The sequence below is a fragment of the Tachyglossus aculeatus genome, chromosome 6, assembly GCF_015852505.1.
Source record: "Tachyglossus aculeatus isolate mTacAcu1 chromosome 6, mTacAcu1.pri, whole genome shotgun sequence".
In the NCBI taxonomy this organism is placed as follows: Eukaryota; Metazoa; Chordata; class Mammalia; order Monotremata; family Tachyglossidae; genus Tachyglossus; species Tachyglossus aculeatus.
The window spans coordinates 9,912,006-9,918,005 of record NC_052071.1 but is presented as its reverse complement, the minus strand read 5'-3'; positions in this window follow the sequence as shown (position 1 = coordinate 9,918,005).

Genomic DNA, 6,000 nt, shown 5'->3' with positions numbered 1-6,000 from the left:
GCTGGGCTGTAGAAGAATAGAAGGGAGGTGAGGTAGGAGGGGGAGAGGTGATGGAGAGCCTTGAAGCCAAGGGTGAGGAGTTTCTGCCTGATGCGTAGGTTGATTGGTAGCCACTGGAGATTTTTGAGGAGGGGAGTAACATGCCCAAAGCTTTTCTGGACAAAGACAATCCGGGCAGCGGCGTGAGGTATGGACTGAATTGGGGAGAGACAGGAGGATGGGAGATCGGAGAGGAGACTGATATAGTAATCCAGACGGGATAGGATGAGAGCTTGAATGAGCAGGGTAGCGGTTCGAATGGAGAGGAAACGGTGGACCTTGGCAATGTTGCGGATGTGAGACCGGCAGGTATTGGTGACGGCTTGGATGTGAGGGGTGAACGAGAGAGCGAAGTCGAGGGTGACACCAAGGTTGTGGGCTTGTGACACGGGAAGGATGGTAGTGCCGTCAACAGTGATGGGAAAGTCAGGGAGAGGGCAGGGTTTGGGAGGAAAGACAAGGAGTTCAGTCTTGGACATGTTGAGGTTTATGTGGCGGACAGACATCCAGATGGAGATGTCCTGAAGGCAGGAGGAGATGCGAGCCTGGAGGGAGGGAGAGGGAGTAGGGGTAGCGATGTAGATTTGGGTGTCATCAGAGTAGAGATGATAGTTGAAGCCGTGGGAGCGAATGAGGTCACCAAGGGAGTGAGTGTAGATCGCGAACAGAAGGGGACCAAGAACTGAACCTGGAGGAAACCCTACAGTAAGGGGATGGGAGGGGGCGGTGGGGGGGGGGGAGGAGCCTGCCAAAGAGACTGAGAATGAACGACCGGAGAGATAAGAGGAGAACCAGGAGAGGACGGAGTCTGTGTAGCCAAGGTTGGATAGCATGTTGAGGAGAAGAGGGTGGTCCACAGTGTCAAAGTTAGCTGAGAGGTCGAGGAGTATTAGGGGCCCACAATGTCGAAGGCAGCTGAGAGGTCGAGGAGGATTAGGATAGAGTATGAGCCGTTGGGTTTGGCAAGCAGGAGTTCATTGATGACCTTTGAGAGGGACGTTTCCGTGGATGATAGGGGACGAAGCCCGACTGGAGGGGGTCGAGGGGAGAGTTGGTGTTGAGGAATTCGAGGCAGCGCGTGTAGACGACTCGTTCAAGGAGTTTGGAAAGGAATGGTAGGAAGGAGATGGGGCGATATCTAGAAGGTGAGTTGGGAGTCAAGAGAGGGGTTTTTTAGGATGGGAGAGACATGGGCATGTTTGCAGGCAGAGGCGAAGGAACCAGTGGAGAGTGAGCGGTTGAAGATGGTAGTTAAGGAGGGGAGAGGGGACGGAGCGGGAGATTTCATGAGATGAGAGGGAATGGGATTAGAAGCACAGGTGGCCAGAGTAGCACTTGAGAGGAGAGAGGAGAGCGCCTCTGAGGATACTGCTGGGAAGGATAGGAGAGTAGCAGACAGCGTTAAGAGCCGGGGGTTTGGGGAAGGGGGTCGGGGGGCAGTGACTTTAGGGAGGTCAGACCTGATGGATTTGATTTTATTAATGAAGTAGGAGGCCAGATCGTTGGAGTGAGGGAAGGAGGACGGGGAGGAACCGGGGGCCTGGGAAGGGAGTTGACTGTACGGAAGATCTGACGGGGATGGTGTGCATGGGTGTCAATTATGGAGGAGAAATAGTTTTGTCTGGCAGAGGAGAGGGCTGAGGTAAGGCAGGAAAGGATAAACCTGAAGTGAACGAGATTGGCATGGTGTTTAGACTTTCGCCAGCAACATTCAACAGCTCGAGCATAAGAGCGAAGGAGGCAGACAGTGAGTGGCAGTGATCCAGGGCTGTGGGATAGTGGTACGAGAGCGGCGAAGGGAAAGGGGAGCGAGCGAGTCTAGCTGAGTAGAAAGGGTAGAGTTGAGAGCAGGGGTTTTGTTGAGGAACAACCACGTCTCGCAAGGCTCTGGGTCAGTGATGAATCTAAAAAGAAAGACGGAGAAATAATCATTAGAGAAGCAGCGTGGCTCAGTGGAAAGAGCACGGGCTTTGGCGTCAGAGGTTATGGGTTCAAATCCCACCTCCACCAATTGCCAGCTGGGTGACTTTGGGCACCTCACTTCTCATCTCTGTGCCTCGGTTCCCTCATCGGTAAAGTGGGCATTAAGGCTGTGAGCCCCCCGTGGGACACCCCATCACCTCGTAACCTCCGCAGCGCTTAGAACAGTGCTTTGCACATAGTAAGTGCTTAATAAATGCTATTTTAATAGATTGCATTATTATTCCGATGGAACTGGTGCAGCCATACCGTAACTGAGGCAGGTGGGTCATCCTGTCCTCTCGGCCCAAACCCGAGACGGACGGCCCCCTCCTTACAAAGACACTACAACTACAAGCATCTGCCCACGACCCGACTCAGGCTCATCAACACGAACTCCGACAGTGCCAAAACCCCTACCCCCAGAGAGCAGTGGAAAAGTCAAAATAAGCCCCCTACCCTCACTCACCATGACTCGGGAACATAGAGAGGAGGGCAGGCACTGGGAAGGTACTGAAGAGACAGCAGCTGAGAAAAGCCCGCCCTCCGAGGGCCTCATATAGAGTAGGGCAGGGGCGGGGCTCAACCGCCTGGCAATCCCATGATTGGGAGCAGCTGAGGAGTGGGCCCCATTGGAGGGGACTGGGCCCGGGAGCCGCTCATCCTTTGCAGAACAAACACCATGCCTGCTTGGCAGAGTGCGTGGGAGGCGGAGGGGGGCTTCCTCGGGAGCCGGTGGCATGGAAAACCCAGTGGCGAAGAACCGAAAAGGAAATTCGGGTGCTCCAATGGACCCAGGGGATGGAAGAGCTAGGGTACAGCCTAGCTGATTATTGAAAAAGAAGAAAACAAACAAACAAAGTTTCCCGATCCAACATTCTGTCCCCAAGAGGAGGGAATCAAATTGAATTTCTTTCGATTTGGACAGTGAAGACCCAACAGGACTGGAACTGGGACCCTGCCGATCTTCAACTGTCCACCCCAAGAGGTGGACCCCGGGAAGAGGGCCCTAAATCCCACAGGGAAATAAAATTGAAAAAAATCCACGATGGCACCCAAAAATATAGAGGGGTTTAAATAATGTATTCGAAGCCTCAGAACCACCACTGGAACCGAATGAAAAAGTAATTGACGTTTTGATTTCCTCTTAAATTACTTAATTTAAGAGGAAATCAAAACGCCAATGCATCATCTGACCATTAATATCCATGGTGTCCCGCGAAGGCAGGTGGTTCCTTTAGAGGATGGACTGAGGGAATTGCCGGCCGGAAAACCTTTTCGTGTTTTGGGGATTTGTTTAATGCCCCATCCACCTTCCTTCCAGCATTGGTGTGGACACATGGCTGGTCGGGCAGCCCAACCGAGTCTGTTCCATTTTCCAGAGTGATCTCCATCGATTTTCAAGGAACTCAAAGGGCCTCTGGACAGCCAGAATATTGATATTCCTTATCGTCCCTTCAGGAAAATCAAATTACCAGCCAAAGATCAATTTGGGCAACCGCTGTGGATGGTAAACCGGTTTAGGCACCCCCACGGTTATGCGAGGTTTACTTGTGACCCTGTGGCCCCCAAAAGGACTTTTGGGCAAGTGTGGGGCATCGGCAATACCCTCGACCGACACCCGATCGTCCCCTTGGTGCCCAAAGCACTCATTAGGATATCCACGGGCACCAGAAATCCTTATGGACGCTGTGGTCACCAGAAAATCGGTTGTGCAATCGTTGGCACAAAAATAAAAACCCAGATTCGGGCTGCCGGGAGCACCAACAAACCGTTTGCTCTTGCAGGGTTAAGTTGGGGAGAGGGATTTTCGTTTTTAAAATAGGGAGGTTGCGGGGTGTTTTTTTTTATTAAAGACTTGTACAGTGGTTTCCATTTTTTTTAATGAGGAGGACTAGATGCGGGAAAAGCGGGGGGGGGGGGGGGGAGCACCAGGAACAAAAAAGTGTGTAAGCTACTCACTTGCAGGGGTTGTGGTGAGGAACAGCCACGTCTCCCAAGGCTCTGGGTCAGTGATTAATCTAAATAGAAAGACAGAAAAATAATCATTAGAGAAGCAGCGTGGCTCATTGGTAAGAGCACGGGCTTGGCGTCAGAGGTCATGGGTTCGAATCCCGCCTCCACCAATTGCCGGCTGGGTAACTTTGGGCACGTCACTTCGCTTCTCTGTGCCTCGGTGTCCTCATCGGTAAAGTGGGGATTAAAGGCTGTGAGTCCCCCGTGGGACAACCTGATCACCTGTAACCTCCGCAGCTCTTTGAACATTGCTTTGCACATAGTAAGTGCTTACTAAATGCTATTATAGTAGTTGGAATTATTTTTCAGTTGGAACTGGTGCAGCCATACCGTAGCTAAGGCAGGTTGGGCATCCCGTCCTCTCGGCCCAAACCCGAGACGGTCCCTTCTTCATAGAGACACTACACCTACGAGCATCTGCCCATGACCCGGCTCAGGCTCAACAACACATGCTCCGACAGAACCGAAGCCCCTACCCCCAGAGAGCACTGAAAAAGTCAAAATAAGCCCCCTACCCTCACTCACCATGACCCGGGAACACAGAGAGGAGGGCAGGCACTGGGAAGGTACTGAAGAGACAGCATCTGAGAGAAGGCCCACGCCCTGGGGGCCTTATATAGAGTAGGGAAGGGGCGCAGCTCAACTGCCTGGCAATCCCTTGATTGGGAGCAGCTGGGCAGTAGGCCACCATTGGAGGGGACTGGGCCCGGGAGCCGCTCGTCTTTTGCAGACCAAATACCATGCCTGCTTGGCAGAGAGCGTGGGAGGCGGAGGGGGCTTCCTCGGCAGCCGGTGGCATACCAAACCCAGTGGGGAAGGACTGAAAAGAAATCTCGGGTGCTCCAAGGGACCCAGGGGATGGGAGAGCTAGTTTTGGCCTAGTTGATTATTTAAAAAGAAGGAAAAAAAATCCAGAAACTAAAAGTTTCCCGATCCAACATTCTGTCCCCAAGAGGAGGGAATCAAATTTCTTTCGATTTGGACAGTGAGGACCCCACGGGACTGTCACTGGGACCCCGCCGATCTTCAACTGTCCACCCCAAGATGTGGACCCCGGGAAGAGTGCCCTAAATCCCACAGGGAAGTAAAACTGAAAAAAGAAATCCACGATGGCCCCCAGAAGTATAGAGGGGTTTAAAACATGCCTTAGAAACCTCAGAACCACAACAGGAACCGAAATGAAAAAGTAATTGGCGTTTTGAAGCCAATGCATCATCTGACTATTAATATCCATGGTGTCCCGGGAAGGCAGGTGGTTCCTTTAGAGGATGGACAAAGGGAATCGCCGGCCCGAAAGTTTTCGCTTGTTTTGGGGATTGTTTTTCAATGCCCCATACACCTTCCTTCCAGCCTTGGGGTGGACACATGGCTAGTCGGGCAGCCCAACCGAGTGATCTCCATCGATTTTCAAGGAAATCCAAGTGCCTCTGGACAGCCAGAATATTGATATCCTTGATCGTCCTGTCAAGAAAACCTAATTACCAGACAAAAATCAAGTTGGGCACCGCTGGGGACCGAAACCTAGTTTAGGCCTCCCTACGGTTATGTGAGGTTTATCTGTGACCCTGTGGCCCCCAAACGACCTTTTGGGCAAGTGTGGGCATCAATAATACCCTCGACCGACGCCCTCTCCTCCGCCTGAGTGCCCAAACCACTCAGGGTATCCACGGGCACCAGGAATCCTATTAGACCCTGTGGCCATCAAAAAAATTGGTTGTGCGATCGTGGGCACAAAAAAAACAGATTTGGTCTGCTGGGAGCACCAACAAACCGTTTGCTCTTCATTCATTCAATCATATTTATTGAGCACTTACTGTGTGCAGAACACTGTACTAAGTGCTTGGGAAGTACAAGTTGGCAACACAGAGAGACTGTCCCTACCCAACAGGGAGCTCACAGTCTAAAACGGGGAGACAGAGAACAAAACAAAACATATTAACAAAATAAAATAAATAGAATAAATATGTACAAATAAAATAGAGTAAT